This window comes from Pantherophis guttatus, chromosome 6, assembly GCF_059756535.1.
Source record: "Pantherophis guttatus breed Tessera chromosome 6, ASM5975653v1, whole genome shotgun sequence".
NCBI classification, from domain to species: Eukaryota; Metazoa; Chordata; class Lepidosauria; order Squamata; family Colubridae; genus Pantherophis; species Pantherophis guttatus.
In genome coordinates, this window is record NC_142068.1 from 14,027,088 (window position 1) to 14,048,728 (window position 21,641).

A 21,641-nucleotide genomic window follows, 5' to 3' on the forward strand; every position below is an offset into this window, starting at 1 on the left:
AGCCAACTTTTGTTATAAAGCACACACTGGAGAGACTCCAGGCTCTTACATTCTGGTTGGATTTGAGCCACAAAAGGATAAGCAAATAGTCTGGTTGGCAATTCTAATAAAACAAGCAATAGTTTTGCAAAGTTGTGTAATTCAAAATTGTGTCACCATTAGAAATGCTATAAAATACAATTTGCTAAAAACATTGACTTGAAAATAAGGCCCATTTTGTTGTCACAAAAGTTCATCCATCTTTAAAGTAAGAGCAACACAGTAGCCATCAGTAACCATAATGGTTAGCTAGCAATCCTTCCCCATACTTAAATTTCTTCTTTTGAACTTGAAAAGAATATCAGCAGATGGCAGCCTCTAGTCAATATTGTCCTTGTACAGAAGTTAAGCAGCTTTGGACCTCTTGAATAGCAAAATGGGAGAATGTTCAGGAGTCCTGGGGTTTTAGAGTAGATAGGAAGTCAAAAGACACAGTAGAAGAAGGTACAAGAAAACTACTTCTTATAATGCTGCCAAAAATGTGCATACATATAACCAGGTGACCAAGCTCTGCTCAGCTTTAAGGTTTTTCCAACTAGATAAAATCTCAACAGAATAACTGTTGGACTGAACTAGTAAGTAAAGGTAAAGGTTCCCCTCACACATATGTGCTAGTTGTTCCTGACTCTAGGGGGCGGTGCTCATCTCCGTTTCAAAGCCAAAGAACCAGCGCTGTCCGAAGATGTCTCCATGGTCATGTGGCCGGCATGACTAAATGCCGAAGGCACACAGAACACTGTTACCTTCCCACCAAAGGTGGTCCCTATTTTTCTATTTGCATTTTTTTTTTACGTGCTTTCGAACTGCTAGGTTGGCAGAAGCTGGGACAAGTAACAGGAGCTCATCCCGTTATGCGGCACTAGGGATTCGAACCGCTGAACTGCCAACCTTTCAATTGACAAGCTCAGCGTCTTAGCCGCGGAGCCACCACATCCATGTCAGTACATGGATTGAATATGTAGTGGTATGTGCAAATGACCTTGGGAGACAGGAGGAAGATCCACAGATCAGATCACTGTCATGTAAAAGATATCTCAGTCCACAGAAGAAGGGGATGGTTGGAAGCGTTTCAGAAGGGATCTGCGAAGTTTTCTTGAGATTAAAAGGGAAGGAAGGGAGAAATTACTTTTGTCTTGCATGATGGTTAATGTAACCTTACAGTAAAGACAAAGGTAGCGTTCCTGGGTGTGCTTCTTCTTTGGATTATCTCAAAGGGCTAACATCAGTCTTGCAAAAATCAAAAGTATTTTTTTTCTCCTTTCTTTTTACTCTCTGGAAAACTTGAGAAAGTCTCTTCTGAAATGATATCCCATACCCTCCCTCCTTTGTGGACTGAGATAACTTTTAAATGACAGTGGTCCAGTCTGCGATTCTTCCTCCTCTGTCAAGGCCATTCCCACACACCATTCAGAAAGAAAGAGCTAAACAAAGGAAGTGGAAAAGGACCTCCTGGAAGAAAGCGATGGCAAATTAGTTTATCTATGGGGGAAAGGGGGTTGAAGATGGCAACTGTATGATTGGGGCCCCACTCAGGGGTGAAATGCACTTACCTTTGCTACCCGATCACAAATGTGAGCATGCACGCCTCCTCCACACATGCATAGAGCCTTCTGTGCATGCGCGGAGGGTCAAAAATGGGACGTGATGACATCCGGGCAGGTTAGGGGAGCCTCCCACCACTGACCCTACTGGATCGCGCGAACCGGATAGATCTGGCTGAATTTCACCACTGGCCCCACTCCAATCACAGAGGGATGAGGCTTTGATTACCTGGCCAGGACCACAGACCTTGATTTTTCTCAAACCCCTCCCCATCCTGGCCCCTGGTTTGACTTATGAACATCTGTACCTTTCAAATGAAAGAAATCCCTGGATTGGGCTGCTATTTCCTCACCTGAGCTACCATTTTATGTTTGTCTCTCACCTCAACATTCTAAAAACTAAAAGAAACAAGCATCAATTTCACCAATTGGAAAGCTGCCTCTAATAGAAACAAAGAACCTTCTTCTTTTAATATTTCTTTGTTCCATTGACCTCATCTTTTATGTGTAAAAGTGGGTGTTTTCTCTGCCACTCACCCTGATTTCCCATTCTGGTGTCCATCAAAATATTGGCCAGTTGAAGAATGTCAATTCTCTCCTATAATGTTGGTTAGTTTGTCTCTTCCCCATAGTTTTTTTATCAGGTTTCTCTTTTTCAACATTTTAGTCTTTTTTAATAGACACACTTTTCTATTAGTGTCTGTTGTGTTTGTGTGACTTAAAAATTCTCTTGTGGATTTTAACACCCACCCACCCCCACTGAAAAGAAATGTAGCTTGGCGAATGCTAAGGATAGATAATATCACAACACATCATATCCCAACAGCAAGAGTTACTGAAATGACTCAGAGAACGTCATTCCAATATTCAACATGGGGAAAATAAAAGTGATCTACATTTTACAAGATGATATTTTAAACTTAACAGCAAAGCCTTGGTCATCATGGGGAGCTGAATTTTGCAAAGATGCCACTGCACACAGCAATAGGATTACTGAGATGATATATTCTTATATATTTCTGATTTAAAATGCTAGGTTAGTATATGTTACAAGCCAAAGTTGCTACTGGTTATCCTACTGGCTGGTTGCAAAGGGACAGGATGTAATTACACAACAGATTTTTATTCTGATTACTCAATGAAGCAGTTTGCACAATGCATTTAACCATTAGCAAATGTTCAGGGTTGAAACAACACACTACGCTGCAAAAAAAGCTAACCAAGTTTAATGCGACCCAAGTTTAACACATGGTGTCAATGTTATGCAGACTATTTACCGGAGATATTATGCATCTTTTGTGAACCTAGTTACAGAACCCCTTGAAAGTTAATAGCTTTCATTCTGACAGGCTATGACAAATATGTTAAAGTCACAAAAAACCAATTTAGGTTTAAATTAGCCAAGTTTGTACACTTGCCACTTTGAGCAGAATTGGATTTAGGCATTATTTAAAATACAGCTTAGGGCAGTGTTTTGCAACCTTGGCTACTTGACGATATGTAGACCTCAATTCCCAGAAATCCACAACCAGCCTTCAAAGCTGCCAAAATTGAGAAATGCCATTTTAGGATGTCACAATCTGAAAGGGCTCCAAAAATTCAGATGTTGTCATTACTTACAGTTTTAATATAATGTCTTTCATGAAAACTTCCATAAATTAAGTCCTCCTCTTTGGCTCACCTGACCCTTAGTGACTGATTAAGATGTGCTTTGTCTCTGCATGAATTCACACCTTCTGTTCAACCTCATCACGTGCTTGTTCTGCATTTTTCATGGCATTCATGATACGTTCAGTTATTACTCTCACCCTTATTCTCCATTAACACTTGTCAAATAGAGCCTCTACAACAATGTTTCTCGACTTTAGCAACTTGAAGCTATGATGGCTGGAAATATTCTGGGACTTGAAGTCCATATAACTTCAAGTTGCCAAGGCTGAGAAACACTACAGCTTCCCTTCCAACTGGCCCTAAATATGAGCCAACAATGTGCACGGCAGCCAAAAAAGCCAATGCAATCCTAAATTGCATTAACAGAGGGATGCAATCAAGATCAAGTGAGGTAGTAATACCACTCTATAAAGCCCTAGTAAGACCACACCTAGAGTACTGCATCCAGTTTTGGTCACCACACTATAAAAAAGATGTTGAGACTCTAGAAAAAGTGCAGAGAAGAGCAACCATGATGATTAGGAGACTGGAGACTAAAACATATGAAGAAGCATTACAGGAACTGGGCATGGCTAGTCTATTGAAGAGAAGGACCAGGGGAGACATGATAGGAGTGTTCCAATATTTAAGGGCTGCCACAGAGAGGAAGGAAGCACCTGAAGGCCAGACAAGGAATAATGGATGGAAACTGATCAAGGAGAGATTCAACCTAGAAATGAGGAGGAACTTTCTGACAGTGAGAACAATCAACCAATGGAACAGAAGTTGCCTTTGGAAGTTGTGGGAGCTTCATCACAGGAGGCTTTCAAGAAAAGATTGGACTGCCATTTGTCAGAAATGGTGTAGGGTCTCCTGCTTGAGTGGGTGTGTGGGTGTGTTGGACTAGATGACCTATAAAGTCCCTTCCAACTCTGTTAATCTGTTAAACTGTTAAATCTAGATTTTGAACCTACTTGGGTGACACAACCACTAGATGGCTCTGTGTGCTATTTCCTAATGGTCTAATAGTCACCAGACTAGAAAGCAGGACACCATCAGTTCTAGTGCTGCCTTGTGCACAAAACCAACTCGGTGACTTGGGGCCATTTACTCTCTCTCAGCCCTAGGAAGAAAACAACATGCACACAAAAAAAAACCCCCTTGTCAAGAAAACCACAGGGACTGTCCTGGCAATTGCTAGGAGTCAAACAGTGTCTCAAAGTCACTCCCCACCACTAAAACCAAACCTAGGTTTCATATTCTACGTCTCTCTAGACCCAAATGAGTATATAAGGTTTGCTTGATTTATTGTAAGCCAGTTTCTAGCTTTGAAGGTTAAATGTAGAATCTCATGGCCATATATGGAGGAAGGGTGCAACAAGCGCCTGGCTTCTTTCCATCAAAGGAAGCAAGTTGGAACGCATCCTTATCTCTTGAGGAAGCTATCTCCCTTGAGAAATCATGAGAAGATGAGAGGAGAGCCAGATCTGTAAATCCTGCATTTGTATGAAGCATTGGAAGTGGAGGATAGAGGACAGAAAGGTCTCTCAGATAAATATATTGATTAAATGTGGTGAGGGGGTGGAGCTCGGTGGCAGTCCTGTGTTGACCTCAAAATGCTAAACAGGGTTAAGCTTGGGAGGACTTAGATGTCGAGGTGGGTTTCAGCAGAACTGACCAGTTTTGGAGAACTGGTAGCAGAAATTTTGAATAGTTCGGAGAACCGGTAAATACCACCTCTGACTGGCCCTGCCCCCATCTATTCTCTGCCTCCTGAGTCCCAGATGATCAGGAGGAAATGGGGATTTTGTAGTATCCTTCTCCTGCCATGCCCACCAAGCCACATCCACCAGGCCACACCCACAGAATCAGTAGTAAAAAAAAATTTGAACCCCACCACTGCTTAGATGAGATGTTGACAGGAAATCCAGAGTTTAAGGTGAACCTCAAATGAGGAGGAGGAGGTCTCAGTCTACACAACTTGCTTCGGACAGCCCAAATGCTGCATCCCTTCTGCTTCTTTCAGATCAGTGAACTTCAGTGACAATGCTCAGGATGACTGGTGTAGATGCACAGGCTCAGTGCCAGGGCCCAGCATGACATATCCACACACAGAAGAACCTCAGGAAGAGTCACTTTTGGATGAGAAGGAACCAAGACATGCCGAATTGCCATGTGTGGAATGGAAATGGGCTGGGGCTCTTTGAAGGACTTATTGCTAGAAAGAGAAGGAACCCTAGTAGCTGGAATTGTCCACACTTGTGAATAGCACCACTACCTTGACAAAGCTTGCCTGGATCCAGCATTGGGGGAAATCAATTGCCATATCCCTGAAATTTGCTTGCAAGTCCCTATCAATGGTGAAATCCAATTTTTTTTACTACCGGTTCTATGGGCGTGGCTTGGTGGGCATGGCAGGGGAAGGATATTGCAAAATCTCCATTCCCACCCCACTCTGGGGCCAGCCAGAGGTGGTATTTGCCAGTTCTCCGAACTACTCAAAATTTCCATTTCCAGTTCTCCAGAACCTGTCAGAACCTGCTGGATTTCACATCTGGTCCCTATGGAGTCCCACCCTACAGTCTGAGGACATCCCAAGGTTTGCATGCCCAGCCTTCCAGGAAAGACAGCTGGGTGGGCATAAAGCAGCTATTTCACAAAGGTACACCCTGAAAGTCTTGGACATTTGTCAGAAAGGAGATCTGACTTAGCTTTCATCAAACCAGCTTCAGAAAGCTGGAGCCTTGTCCTATCTAAACCACTTGAGGGAAACAGTCAAATTATCAACTCCTTTTCTCTGGAACTGTTTGCCGAAGCCTGCAATCGCATTTGCTAAACATTCCAGGTAGATGAATGTGGCAATAGAACAGCCACATTCAATCTACAGCCTATCCTATATATAACACTGTTGTCAAGCCAAAGTCAATGAAATACTTTGGGGAACAAGTAAAATCATTAGAGCTTCATAAAGGGAGATGGAGCTGGTGGCATTGGCCAGGTTCTTTCTGTATCAGGCAGGTGAGTGCATAGATACAGGTAGTTGAACCCCAGAAGCTCATCTTCATAATTCATAGCCTGCTTGCAAAAGTGGAAAAAAGCCATAACAGCCTAGCTTAATGTGTCAAGCCTCCATAACTCATAGTGTTGTGATCATGAAGCAGCTGCACAACTCCACTCACCTCTGCAGAGGTGTTTGTAATCAATCTACCAAAGAAAGGAAGAAATAACAACAACAACAACAAAGGGCTAACCACAATCCCCAAATGGAAGGAGCAATAAATATGAAGCTGATCTAGCCAGGATTGCTTGCGCCTGATGCTACCTTGACTCCACCACTCAATTTGCTGTAATCACACGGAAATAAATTAGGTCTGGAGAAATACAGAGACACCTTGGCTGAATACAAATGTATGAGACTGCCTGTGAACACCATAACCATGGTGAGATCCACACCAAGAGGCCTTCTTCTCTTCCTCCAGATGTGCAGGACAACCTTGCCGATTGTCCCCAGCCAGTAAGGCAAGTTTTGACGAAGTTAGTCATAGCAATGGTATTCATTGCCATATCATCCCTTGGGTGATTTAATCTTCACGGTTTTACTGACTTTTATTGTTGTAAAATAAATAAAAATTAGAATAAACTATGTGAGAGCTTCCAGGATAGGCAAATGCAAACAAAAATTGGTAGAAGGGTGTACGAGAGGGAGGGAGGGACATTTTCATTAACAACATGGAAGATTTCAAATCAAAATACAAAATTGTTGGCACTGGGTTCATTTGTATATATTAATAGCCGATTTCTGTTTGTTGAATTAGGAAAATTAATGTTTTATCATACATATAATGGGGCTGCCCCCGAAGACCACTCGGAGGCTTCAGCTGGTGCAGAATGCGGCCGCACGGGTAGTAATGGGAGTGTCCCAACACTCTCATGTTACACCTCTCCTGCAGGACCTGCATTGACTACCGGTTGCCCTCTGGGTGAGATTCAAGGTGCTGGTAATTACCTATAAAGCCCTACATGCTTAGGCCCGGGGTATTTGGCCAGCGACAGCTCCCCATCGCCCAGTGCGTTCTCACAGGGAGGGCCTCCTTGGGGTGCTGTTGGCCAGACAATGTCGGCTGGCAACCCCTAGGGAGCGGGCCTACTCTGTGGGCACACCTACCTTGTGGAATCAGCTTCCCCTGGAGCTCCGGGTGGCCCCTAACCTTCGCTCTTTCCGCCGTGACCTTAAAACATGGTTATTTCGCCTGGCTGATTTGGACTGAAGGGTTTTTAAAGGGGATTTTAATGGTCTTTTTATAATCTTATTGGGTATTTTTAACATTGATTTTGCTTGTTTTTATTGTTGTGAGCCGCCTTGAGTCCTTTCGGAGATAGGGCGGCATACAAGTTTAAATAATAATTAATAAATAAATAAATAATTTCTTCCTGATCCTCAACAGCTTTGATAGAGATGTAAAGAGAACAAGTCAGTTGATTCAATAAGCAAGTTGTTTATCAAGAGTAGCATTCTTGGAGCTGCTTACTCTTGTCATACACACACATATGGGCACGGCCGGATTAAAAGGTGTTACAAAGGGCACCAGTATTTATTTATCTTAACACTACAATTTCCTTTCTGGATGATCCGATCATTGGAATCTATGTAGTACATAGTGAAATGTGAAACTTTCATGCATGCATGAAAGGGCTGGAGGTTTATTGGGCATTGTATTCGAGGTTTTTATTTTTCTAGCCACCTGGAGTCACTGTGAGTGAGTTGGGCGGCCATGTAAATGTTCTAAATAAATGTATTTACGAGCTACATCAGCTCGTAAACTACATTCCAGCTTCCTGTGGAACATGAATAAAACGATGACGATTCAGATAATAGGATAATGAGATGTACCTTTGTTCTATATGCCTTTAAAAAAAAAACGGCTTGTGTGAACAGGTTCTCTCACTTTAAGCTAAAACTGTTTTGTTTCCTTTCTTTTTTCTTTCAGAAAATTAAAAAAAGGGGAGGGAGATATGTATCAGCCCTGAAAAACCACTCAAACCCTTCAAAAGCTTCACAAGAAGAGAGGCGTTTTATTTTTAATCTCAAAATGTTCCAGAGTTGTGGGAAGATTCATTTGAACACCAAATAAGCACCCCGTCCACAGTGTCGTGGGGGAAGGGGGAATTTGGGGGGTGGGGGGAGAGAAAAAGAAAAAAAAAAAGAAAAACTGAACTGATGTTTGAGGCTCTGCGGATTCTCCCTTGAATCACAAAAATAAAACCCCTTTGAGGGAGGAGGTCGCTGTGATCTCCCACACACACACACACAAGGGGCCCCACACACCACAAGGGAGTTTGGTCACCAACAGCCGTGGGAGAATAGGAAAAAGCATTGGGAAAATGTCGCTTCACAGCCCCCCCACCCCACCCCGACCCCTCCCTCCGGCCAGTCTTGCTTCTTTCCCAGCAAGGTTTCCCCAAAAAAAAAAAAAAAAAAAAAACTCCTGCGCTTCTCTTAGGCGGTTGGCGCCGCCAGTGCGCCTCTCTTCGAGGACGGCGGGTACTTTTTTTTTTTTTTTTTTTTTTGGAAAGTAGCAGTGTAATAATACACAAGGCACTGATGATGTCAGCTTGTTATTGACTTTCCAAGTCTGAATGACTGAGCAAAGGAGAAGGAGGGGAGGAGGGGAGGAATCAATCTCTGGCAGGCGGAGGTGGCCAGCCGAGCAAAAATGAGCCTCTCAAGGTTGTGCTTGGGAAGGGGGATGGGAAGCGGCGGCGGCGGCGGCAGCTCAGGCTTGGCTTTGCCCGCTGGCTGGCGCGGCGGCACCGGCGTCTCTTTTCTGCAGCTTGAAGAGGCTGTGCGGAAAAAAAAAGCGGGTGCGGGGAGGCCCCAGCCGCGCCTGGCTGCTCCCGGGCTTTGCTTGCGTGCAAAAAGAAAGAAAAGAAAGAAAAGAAAGAAAAGAAAGAAAAGAAAGAAAAGAAAGCAAGGGCAATGTGGGAACTGGGCGAGCCCGGGGAAAGAGGAGGAGGAGGAGGGGCGGATGATCTCCCCGGTTGCATCTTGCTCTGGTTTATTAGGGACGCAGGTGTTGAAGGCCATCTGGGTGTGTTTTGCGTGGTGTCGCGAGGGTCTCCTAGGACAGGGGTCTCCAACCTTGGCGACTTTTAAGACTTGTGGACTCCAACTCCCAGAATTCCTCAGCCAGCTTTGCTGGCTGAGGAATTCTGGGAGTTGAAGTCCACAAGTCTTAAAAGTCGCCAAGGTTGGAGACCCCTGTCCTTCGGTTTACCTTTCCCCAGTCTGATGGAATAGACTTCCCATGGACTGGGGAGTTATGGGTCTCTCTCTGGGACCGGCGTTTATCAACCTGGCCACTTTGAAGGCGTTTGGACTTCAATTCCCAGAATTCCCCAGCCGGCACCAAGTTGCTGGGAATTGAAGTCCCACAAGTCTAAAAGTTGCCAAGGTTGGAGACTCCTGTCCTTGGGTTACCTTTCCCCAGTCTGGTGGAATAGACTTCCCATGGACTGGGGAGTTATGGGTCTCTCTCTGGGACCGGCGTTTCTCAACCTGGCCACTTTGAAGGCGTTTGGACTTCAATTCCCAGAATTCCCCAGCCGGCACCAAGTTGCTGGGAGTTGAAGTCCCACAAGTCTTAAAGTTACCAAGGTTGGAGACTCCTGTCCTTGGGTTACCTTTCCCCAGTCTGGTGGAATAGACTTCCCATGGACTGGGGAGTTATGGGTCTCTCTCTGGGACCGGCGTTTATCAACTTGGCCATTTTGAAGGCATTTGGACTTCAATTCAAGAGCCTTGGTAGTACAGTGGTCTAAGGCACCCTGTTATTAAGCTGGTTATTAAGACCAGCTGCCTGCAATTACTGCAGGTTCGAATCTCACCAAGGCTCAAGGTTGACTCAGCCTTCCATCCTTTCTAAGGTAGGTAAATTGAGGACCCAGTTGTGGGGGCAATAAGCTGACTTTGTATAAATATACAAAAGGATGAAGGCTATTGCTGAGCACATTGTAAGCCGCCCTGAGTCTCCGGAGAAGGGCGGCATATAAATCAAATTAAAAAAAAAAAAATCCCAGAATTCTCCAGCTGGCACAAAGTTGCTGAGAGTTGAAAGTCCACACGTTTTTCAAGCCGGCAAGGTTGAGAAGCACTGCTCTATCTGGATTGCCTTGTAGGCATCTCCCTGGAAATCGGCCCTGCTGGTTTCAGGAGGACCTACTGAGAGTATGGTTGCCTGGGGCATTGTGGGATTTGAAGTCCACAAACGAAGGTTGAGAAACTGGTCTTATGTGGTTGCTTTATAGGCATCTCCCTGGAAGTCAGCCCTGTTCTTCTCAAGAGGACCTACTAAGCATAGCTGGTTGGGGAATTCTGGGAGTTGAAGTCCAGGCATCCTAATGTTGTTAAGCAGTGAGAAACATTGCTTTGGACAAAAGGGAGGGGAGGGATTTCAAAAGTGCAGAGCAGGGGTGAAATCCAGCAGGTTCTGACAGAAATTTAGCAGAAATTTTGAGCAGTTCGGAGAACGGGCAAATACCATCTCTGGCAGGCCCCAGAGTAGAGTGGGAATGGAGATTTTGCAATATCCTTCCCCTGGAGTGGGGTGGGAATGGACATTTTGCAGTATCCTTCCCCCCCTGCCATGCCCACCACGTCACACCCACCAAGCCACGCCCACAGAACCGGTAGTCAAAAAAAATTGTATTTCACCACTGACTGGTACAAAGACACACTTGATACACTTACATATTCCTGGATCCTAGAGAATCTCTAGGAATGAGATCTGTGGTAATTCTTCAGAATCAAATATTGCTTTTTCACAAGGCAACTAGACTTTTCTTTGAAGACGTTTTGCTTCTCATCCAAGAAGCTTCCCCAGCTCTGACTGGATGGTGTGGAATGGAAGGATTTACATTCAAAACATAGAACACCGCAGAACATAATGGACACAATATTCTTCATGGTATACACTTCCCCCCCATGGGCCTAGCGTGGTGGGGGAACTGGTTTGGCTTGTGGGACACAATTTCCAGGATTGCTTAAAGGCATCTCTGCTTCCGCCTCCCAAACCTTCCACTTTAGATAATGATGGGTTGCTCCTGTCCCAAGCACATATAAACAACCACACAGAGATCATATGAACAGCACAGAGATGTGACCTTCTCTGTTCCTTCTAATAAATGGATATATAACATTCCTCTATGTCAGTGTTTCTTGGCTGTTTGAAGATGTGTGGACTTCAGCTCCCAGAATTCCCAACATGACAGCACATTGTTAGCAGAACTTTAGTCTGATTCTGAGATGAACAGGGCTGATTTATTTTTTTTATTATTATTTATTTATTTATTTATTTATTTAGTCGAGTACATATTAGATAATATAGATAAGTATAAGCATGAATTGAATACATACAATTAGTATAATTAAAGGGAACATTAGGACAGGGAAGGTAGGCACGCTGGTGCTCTTATGCACACATCTTACAGACCTCTTAGGAATGGGGTGAAGTCAACAGTAGACAGTTGTAGGAAGTTAGCACCCACCCCTTTCCTGGAAGAGTGAAATATTTTAGGAAATATGAAAAAGGCAGACTATTATATTTCCCTGGATGAGAAATGGAGAAGCATATTTTACAGACAAAGCAGCTCCCACCTTCCTGCCCCCCATCTTTTGTCAATGGGCCATTAAGGCCTGGGCCAGTCTATTCTACATAACAAAGATCTACCTCCTTCAGGCAGAGCCAAAGTAGGAATTGCCAAAGATCCAACAAAGATAGGATTAGCCCTCTACACAATAGCAGCAGAAACTCACCACATGTGACCTGGGAAGCACATGTGACCATCAGCCAGCAAGGCCCCCACCCCCTGGGAGTCTGACAACCAATCAGGATACTCTTTCGGGGTCCCAAGAAATGCAGAGCCAGAGAGAGCATAAAAAACCAAGGATTTACTGTATCTGCCCCTTTTCTGTTCAGGAACTCAAGCCATGTGATCCTGTCCACCATTAAACCATCTTTCCAAGCAGTCTCCATGTTTCCAGTGTCTGTTTCCCCACTTGGAGCAGAACCCAGAAGGATGTTTCTTCCAACAATGTCTAAGGTTAAAATTTTGGGGGTTTTGGGATGAGACCACAGAGTCAGGTAGTGCATTCCAGGCAGTAACAACTCTGTTGCTGAAGTCATATTTTCTGCAATTGAGTTCACTTTAAGTTTGTATCTATTGTGTGCTCCTGTATTGTTCTGGTTGAAGCTGAAGTAGTCATTGACAGGTAGGACATTGTAGCAGATGATTTTATGAGCTATGCTTAGGTCATACCGGCGGTGTAGTTCTAAATTTTCTAAACCCAGAATTTCAAGTCTGGTGGCATAGGGTATTTTGTTACGAGTAGAGGAGTGGAGGACACTTCTTGTGAAATATTTCTGGACGCGCTCAGTTGTATTAATGTCCGATATGCAGTGTGGGTTCCAGACAGATGAATTGTGTGGACTTCAAATCCCAGAATTCAGCTTAGGCTAGGCTAGGAATTCGGGAATTCTAAGTCCATACATCTTCAAGCAGCCAAGGTTGTATTCATCTCTCTGGAAATCAGCTGTAGGAAGTTAGCACCCACTCCTCTCTTAGAAAAATGAAATATTTTAGGAAATATTAAAAAGGCAGAATATCATATTTCCCTGGATGAGGAATGGAGAAACGTGTTTTGCAGGCAGGAAGCAGACTCTCTTAATAGCCCCCACCCTCCTCAATAGCCCTCAGCAGATGTCCACACTTAAGAGGTACAGAGATAGCTAGGTCTAGTCATAGGCAAATGCCCTCACCCAAGATCTAACAAAGGTAGGATTAGCCCTCTACCCAGCAACAGAACTCACCATATGGCACCTGGGAAGATTACATCACCCAGCAAGGCTCAACCAAACTTAGCACTCAGGACAAACTACAGAGTTGCCCCTGCATGGCCCCATGGGAGTCTGACAACCAATCAGATGACAAGCTCAAATTCAAAAGCCCAGAGAGGGCATAAAACTCTCAGCATCTCTGCCCTTTTTTTTCTTCACCCAATATCTTCAAGGCATGTGATCCTCTCCACCATTAAAAAACCATCTTTCCAAACAGCTACCATGTTTCCAGTGTCTTTCTCCCCACTTGGAACTGAATCCAGAAGATATTTCTTCCAACACAACCCTGTTCAACTCAGAAGGATCTACCTAAAGCTCTGCTAACAATGTGCTTCCATGGGTCCACTACACCAGATGTTCAGCTGTCTTGGACTCTGCTGTCTGGGAGTTATGGGAGTGGGAAGTCCAGCCTATAGTATTATATGAGCCTTGCCTTTGACTTGGCATGATTTGAAGCCATGAGTAAACATTTTATTCACAGCCATCTTTCAAGAAAACTCTGGGACATTTGCTACTGCAGACATGAACATTTGTTTCTATTTAACTACCCATTTCTTTTAGACAGCAGAGATGTGGAATGCAAAGTCAAAATCCAAATCGCATCACATCGTCTTTTGCTCCCATTATGATTTATGAATACAGAGAATGAACATTCGAGTAAATGTTAAAAAATGTGTAGGGAGTTGCGCAGTGGCTCAGCAGTTAAGATGCTGGGCTTGTCAGCTGAAAAGCCAGCAGCCCAGGTTCGAGACCCCAGTGCCACGCTATGGCGTGAGCTCCCATCCTCGTCCCAGCTCCTGCCAATGTAGCCGTTCAAAAACATGTAAATGCAAGTAAATGCAAAACGCAAATGCAAGATAAATAGGTGCCACTTTGGTGAGAAGGTAACAGTGCTCTGTGATGTCATGCTGGCCACATGACCACAGAAATGTGTCCAGAGAGCGCTGGCTCAGTAGCCTTGAAACAGAGATGAGCCGGCAACAACTAACGGAGTAAAATCCACAGGAACTCCTTTAGGAAATATGATGTAAGTTTACTTTTGCTTTATTTACTTCATCACTGTTACTTTAGCGCAGGGCTCTCAAACTCGCAGCCTGTGGGGCAGATGCGTCATGTGCTGGCCACACCCACGCCTGGTTTAGCGAAGGGGGGAAAAGTTGTGATACGTCACGTGACGCCGCCATGATGACGCAAGTTTGACAGCCCTGCTTTAGCAGAAGAGAGTAGGTGGGATTGAAATGATTACAAGTACTCCTCAACTTGCGACCATTCCTTTAGTTACCATTTGAAGTTACAATGACAGTGGGGAAAAGGGACTTATAACCACTCCTCACACTTACAACTGTTTCAGCATCCCCATGGTCACATGATCAAAATTCAGACACTTGGCAACCAGCATGTACCACATTTACAACCGTTGCAGGGACCTTCCCAGATTGCTTCTGACATGCAAAATCCATGGAGGAAGCCACATTAGCTTAATAACCACTTGATTTACATAAGAACTGTGATTTGCTTAATAAGCATGGCAAAAAGGTCATAAAATCGGGCACGGCTTACTTAACAATCGCTTTGCTTAGCAACAGAAATTCTGGTCCCAGTTGCGGTGGTAAGTCGAAGACTAGCTGTATGGGTCTTGTGAAATGGGATTGGGGCTTGATTTCCCAGATGTTATGTTCATATACTTAAATGAGCAGTTTATACAGATTATTATTATTAGTCATATTTCCATGCTACCCAGTCTCCGAGGACTCTGGGTGGCTTACACCAAAGACAGTATACTAAATAGCATATTGCCCCCAACAATCTGGGTCCTCATTTTACCCACCTCGGAAGGATAGAATGTTGAGTCAACCTTGAGCCGATGAGATTTGATCCGCTGATCTGCTGAACTAGCAATCAGCTGAAGTAGCTGCAGTACTGCACTCTAACCACTGCGCCACCTCGGCTCATATTAAGATGCTAGAAACACCTTAGGAGCAGGGGTGAAATGCTATCGGTTCGGCCCGGTTCAGCCAAACTGATAGTGATGGCGGCGGGTGGTTCGGAGAACTGGTAACGACGGCAGCGCGAGGCTCCGCCCACCCAGGTCCTTGTTACTTCCTGGTTTTAACCCGGAAGTAACCTGTTTTTACCCTCTGCGCATGCGCAGAAGGGTTAGCGCATGCGCAGAGGGTCCATGTGTGCACATGATGCGTGGCGTGATGCGCAGCGCGTGTACTTCCGAACCAGTAGGGAAGGTAGGTAGATTTTACCCCTGCCTAGGAGTAATGTCATTGAGATGTAAAATCTTCAATACCATTGCAAGTGGGAGGCATCAAGGGGATACATTTTTTTGAAAGAGACAGTTACTACTTAATGAAAAATAAGTGTTGCTTTCACTATCGGTTCGGCTGAACCGGGCCGAACCGATAGCATTTCACCCCTGCTCCTAAGGTGTTTCTAGCATCTTTGGTAGCTTTGCTTTGAAAGAGGTAGAACTGCATTTGGCAGCCTATAACGTCAGATTCTGAAATCAGTTGGGAATATTACAAAAAAATGGGTGGGGGGAGTTCTGTAGCCTTTCTCAAGTAGGCTCTTTCCATGAAAAGTGAAAACAAGACTCAAAAAGGTCTTCAATAATAGCTAATCTAGCCAGAGTTCTGGAAGAGAAAACCACTGACTGCAAAGCAGAATTAAAACAAGAAAAAAGGAGAAATAGACCTCTCAATAATAGATAATGATAATAGATTTCTGTTTTGAAAAGGTAATATTATGAAAAGATTATTATTTTTATGGGACACAGCGGCTCAGCAGTTGAAGAAGCTGAGCTTGTCAACTGGAAAGCTGACAGCCTGGGTTCGAGACCCAAGCGCCCTACAACAGGGTGAGCACTTGCTCTAGCTCCTGCCCACCTAGCAATTCAAAAGCATGCAAATGCAAGTAGATAAATAGATACCACTTCAATGGGAAAATAATAGCATTCCATGTGCCATGACATATAGTGATGCCGACCACATGACCACGGAAAAGTCTTCGTGTTATATTTGCAAATGAAAGCTTTATTGCAGCTGTATTAATGGCCATTTTCCTTTATTCTGTTGCAGTCTTCTTTCTTATGCTGTATCTTGCACTTATTTGCTGTAGCTGGTTATGACAGGGGCCGCAACCTGTTAGAAATTCTGTATGTAGCCCTACAGAATAGACAGTGCACAGTCCAGATGTGCTTTCCTGCTTCTATGTTGCAGTTAAGCAGAAAAGCACATGTGGATTGTGCGCTGTCTGTTCTGTATGGCTATATACAGAATTTCTTAACACTTCGGAAAATGCTGGCTCCCTTGGCTAAGAAATGGAGATGAGCATCAACTGATAGACTCGGACACAACTGGACAAGGAAAACCTTTACCTTTATCATGGAAAGAATCCTCAATCTTCTGGCATTTGAGAATGCCAAAAATTGCTGGGTTGGGTAGCAAATCTTCAAAGCTGAGAATGGACCTGAATGTTTTCCATTGTAGGTTTTACCTGCATTCTTGTATGCTATGAGAAGCAACCAATGGCATGGCATCAACTCTGATAATTCTCTATAAAGAACCCCTTAAAAGAGATCACCTTGGTGGAGATAAGGTGACATTTCAAAATTGTGTTGCATTGTAAAAGATTAAAAGAAGAATAAACAGGCAATGGCTATCTGGATCAGAGACTAATGGCCGCTAATTAAATGTGTCCTGTGGAGCTCTTAAAACCTATGCTGGATGTGTTTATTATACATTAGCCTTGACTTTTTGAATGCCAAGGTTGGAAGACAGATTCCACTTTTTGATCCTTATGTTGCCAACAGAAGAAAAGATGTGTTTTTCTTTCCCTTGCTGGGTAACAAAAACCTTCTTAGAAGACAAAGGGGAAAAATCACTCTCATTAACCAAAAGCTCTATGAATCTTAACTCATCTAATCTCCTGTTAAATCAGCAACATTACCAATCTTAGCTACTCTATTACATTTCTTTAAAAAAAAAAAAAAACCTAAATAGGATTGTAACTGCAGTTGCTAGGAGCCGAGCATAGCGACACAGGCAAGTGGGAATGTATAATTATTCTCACAAACTAATGACTAACGGAAAGCATCAACATCTGGAGAGGTAATAATATGTTGCTATCCAGCTACTGTATATGTCCAGCTGTGTGATGCAGGAATGCTTCAATTGTGTCCTTACAGGGACCTTTCTGGGATGAGGATAATGCAGAAGGAATCTTTCCCGGAATCTTTCCAAAAATCATGCATAATCATAATATTATTGTGCTCGATATGGGTTACAAGGCACCCTAGAAGCATCAGGGAGTGCGGGATCTGCTTAAGGGGTTGTCTAGGCATTTCCTAAGCAAGGGGTCTCTTCTCTTAGGGCCCGCCTTTATTTTGTTCCCTGCCCACTGGCAATTTGTTGAGCCCACTTCCACTCATTCCATTCCTCCAGCTGTCAATCCTGCATTTCCACCCCCTCCCCTGCACAGATAGAAAGCGTGGGCTAAATAGGAGGAGCAAGGCAGCTGCTGCAGCTGCAGGATCAGAGATGGTGGCTGGGAAAGGAAGGGAAAATGAGAGTAAGACATAAACAATCTAGATGAGTCAGTTGACAGGTTATTTCATAACGGCAACTGAGCCAGGTGGGAGGAAGCATTTCAATTCATTCAAAGAGACTCCACCTTAATGACCTTACTATAAACGAGGCTGAGAAATGTCTTCTTGCAGCTTCCAGGAGTCTGCATTGATCTCCAGGCTAGCATTCAAGACACCACATCAGAAAACTGATGTGGTTTGGCCTTTTCCTTGACCTTGCCCACTACATGGGGCTTGGACACAAAGCAAGAGGAAATCATTCTGCTCTAGATAGCTCTTTTCCAAGGCACCTGAAGGCCAGACAAGGAATAATGGATGGAAACGGATCAAGGAGAGAGTCAAGCTAGAAATAAGGAGGAACTTTCTGACGGTGAGAACAATCAACCAATGGAACAGAAGTTGCTTTTGGAAGTTGTGGGAGCTTCATCACTGGAGGCTTTCAAGAAGAGATTGGACTGCCATTTGTCAGAAATGGTTTAGGGCCAGTGAGGCTAACCTTTTTGCCATTGCATGCCAAAAGTGTGGGAAGCATAGAGGGGTTGCGTGTGCGCGTGCCCACACCCATAATTCAATGCGCCCTACCCGCCCGGGCATGTGCATGCGACCCCCTGCGCTACCCTTGCTATTGGCACACGATGGCACGGTGGGACCGGAAGGCCCATTTTTTCGCCCTCCCCAAGCTCCAGAGCCTTCCTAAGAGCCTGGGGAGGCCAGAAACAGCCCGTTTCTCGATGTTCGGTGGGACCAGAAGGCCGGAAAATCAGGTGGCTGGCACGCGCATGCGCGCTGGAGCTGAGCTAGGGCAATGCTCGCGTGGCCACAGATATGGCTCCGTGTGCCACATGTGGCATGCGTGCCATAGGTTCGCCATCTCGGGTGTAGGGTCTCCTACTTTGGTGGGGGGTTGGACTAGATGACCTACAAGGTCCCTTCCAACTCTGTTAATCTGAGATAGGGGGTTCAGAAGAGGGTGTGCTGTCTTGCTGGCCTATCAGACTAAGTCCCTGCAGATTGGCCCCTTCCTACCTGTCCATGGTCCATTGCAGGCTAGGGTCTTCTGGTTGCCCCAGTCCAGCCAGCATCTCACTAATATCCAGACTTTCCACCAGCTTCCTCTTACCCAGGCCAGACCCCTAGGACTTTCCTGGATTGAGGAGGCTCCAAGAAATATATTGCCGCCTTCTCTGTGCCCTGTGCCCATCATCTAGGACCAAAGGCACCAGCCCAAAGCCACTAGATGTCCCATCCTCTTTGCATTCCATCTGCTGTCTGCCATGCCTACACAGAGGGAAAGGGACATTATCTAAAAGCATGAACAGACACAAAGGTGGAGGTGATCCAATTGACAGGGTATATGTGGACTTTCATTATTGTTATACAGGTAGTCCTCAATTTACGACCACGATTGAGCCCAAAATTTACATTGCTTAAGTGAGAAATTTGTTAAGTGAGTTTTGCCCCATTTTACAACTTTTCCTGCCACAGTTGTTAAGTGAATCGTTGCAGTTTATTTATTTATTTTATTTACTGAATTTATATCCCGCCCTTCTCCCCGAAGGGACTCAGGGCGGTGAACAGCCGAAAATTAAAATAACATGCAATATAAAAGTTAAGATAACTAAAAATAAATTAAATTAATCAGCCTCCCAATTTAAAACCCCTAGCTATACAATTAAAAAATAACCCATAAAACCTACTCAGGCCAGGCCGGCTTGCTGAAATAAAAACGTCTTCAGGGCCTTACGGAAAGTGCGGAGATCCGGGATCAGTCGTATTCCGGGAGGTAGCTCGTTCCAGAGGGCGGGTGCTCCCACAGAGAAGGCTCTCCCCCAGTTAAGTTAGTAACCCGGTTGTTAAGTGAATCTGGTTTCCCCATTGACTTTGCTTGTCAGAAGGTTGCAAAGGGTGACTGATCACATAACTCGGGGACACTGAGACCATCCTAAATGTGAGTCAGTTGTGAAGCATCCGAATGTAAATCACACGACCATGGGGATGCTGAAACGGTCATAAGTGTGGGGAAAAAATGGTCATAACTCAGCTTTTGTCGATGCTGTTGTAACTTTGAATGGTCATTAAGTGAGCTATTGTAAGTCGAGGACTCCTCGTAATCGTTCTTCTTTTAATCTGCTCTGTATCTGACGTTTTCCAACTGAATTGTAACCCCAGAAGAACAACTCCACTAGAGAGTATTAACTTTGGAAAGACTAACCTCATAGTTAGTAAAGTGATGGCAGGAACTGTCAGGATTTGTCCACACTTGCCTCAGGGGTGAAATTCGGCAGGTTTTGACAGGTTCTGAAGAACCGGTGGCGGAAATTTTGAGTAGTTCGGAAAACCGGCAAATACCACCTCTGACTGGCCCCAGAGTGGGGTGGGAATGGAGATTTTGCAATATCTTTCCCCTGGAGTAGGGTGGGAATGGAGATTTTGCAATATCCTTCCCCTGGAGTAGGGTGGGAATGGAGATTTTGCAGTATCCTTCCTCTGGAGTTGGGATGGGAATGGAGATTTTGCAGTATCCTTCCTCTGGAGTGGGGTGGGAATGGAGATTTTGCAATATCTTTCCCCTGGAGTGGGGTGGGAATGGAGATTTTGCAATATCCTTCCCCTGGAGTAGGGTGGGAATGGAGATTTTGCAGTATCCTTCCTCTGGAGTTGGGGTGGGAATGGAGATTTTGCAATATCTTTCCCCTGGAGTGGGGAGGGAATGGAGATTTTGCAGTATCCTTCCCCTGGAGTGGGGTGGGAAGGAGATTTTGCAGTCTCCTTCCCCTGCCACACCCACCAAGCCACGCCCACCAAGCCACACCACACCCACCAAGACATGCCCACAGAACCGGTAGTAAAAAAATTTGGATTTCATCACTGACTTGCCCTATGTTGAGAATTACTGAGCCTGAACTGGTTCCATGTATTAGGCTAACTATTAAATTATTCTGGGTAGGAAAGAGGATAAGAGGGGATTTCAGCTCTAGGTGAGCTTTGATAGAGCAAAAAACTCTTACTACACTCTAACGCAGGGGTGTCAAACTCAATTTCAATCAGGGTTGTGTTTGACCTGGGGGGGTGGCGGGGGAAGCATGGCTGGGGTGAGCATGGCCAGCTCAACATCACTCATGTCGGGGGCACCTGTGGTGACCTGAGCACTCTGCCAGCGAAAATAGGCTCCCAAGTTTCATTTTCATCTACAATGGCCTCCTACAACCCTCTGCCAGCAAAAACGGAGCTCGGGAGGACTGCGCGCTGGCAGAGGGTTGCAGGAGGCCATCGCAGACAAAAATGGAGCTCGGATTTCTTTTTCTTTTCTTTTTTTGAAAAAGTTTTTTATTTTTTTTCTCTCTCATAAACGTACCTTAAATGTACAGTTTCTTATCTAACATACATATTTTCTTTTAACTTTCATACTAATACAATCTTCATCCTAACAATTTAAGTATATTCGGGGTTGCTCTTCCACCATTTCATCTTCCTTGTTTTACAACAATCCTTCTTCTCCCTCTCCTCTCTTTCCTTTCCTTCCCTTCTTCCATCTACTCTTCTACTTTCTTCTTTCCTCCTCTCCTTTTCCTTCTCTACTTCCCCTTCCTTTCCCCCAAACCTCCCTTCTTCCTCCCTTCTAACCTTCTCTCCTGCTCTTATTTCCCCTCTCTTTCTTCCTCTCCTTTTCCCTTTCTTCTTTCCCTCTCTCTCCTTCCTCTCTTCTCTCCTCTATCCCTCTCCATTCCCTCTCTATTGTTGTATGCATTTTCAATTTAGTATTTTCCAAAGTGGTATTCGAGCAATCCCAATTTTTACTTTCTTTTCAATTACTTTTTCATTTTACTAAATTCACACATCATCATAAATGTACATTTATATAATAACATTTTCTTTCTCTCTCCCCCTCCCCCTTTTCTCCATTTCCATTTACACAAGTGTCTT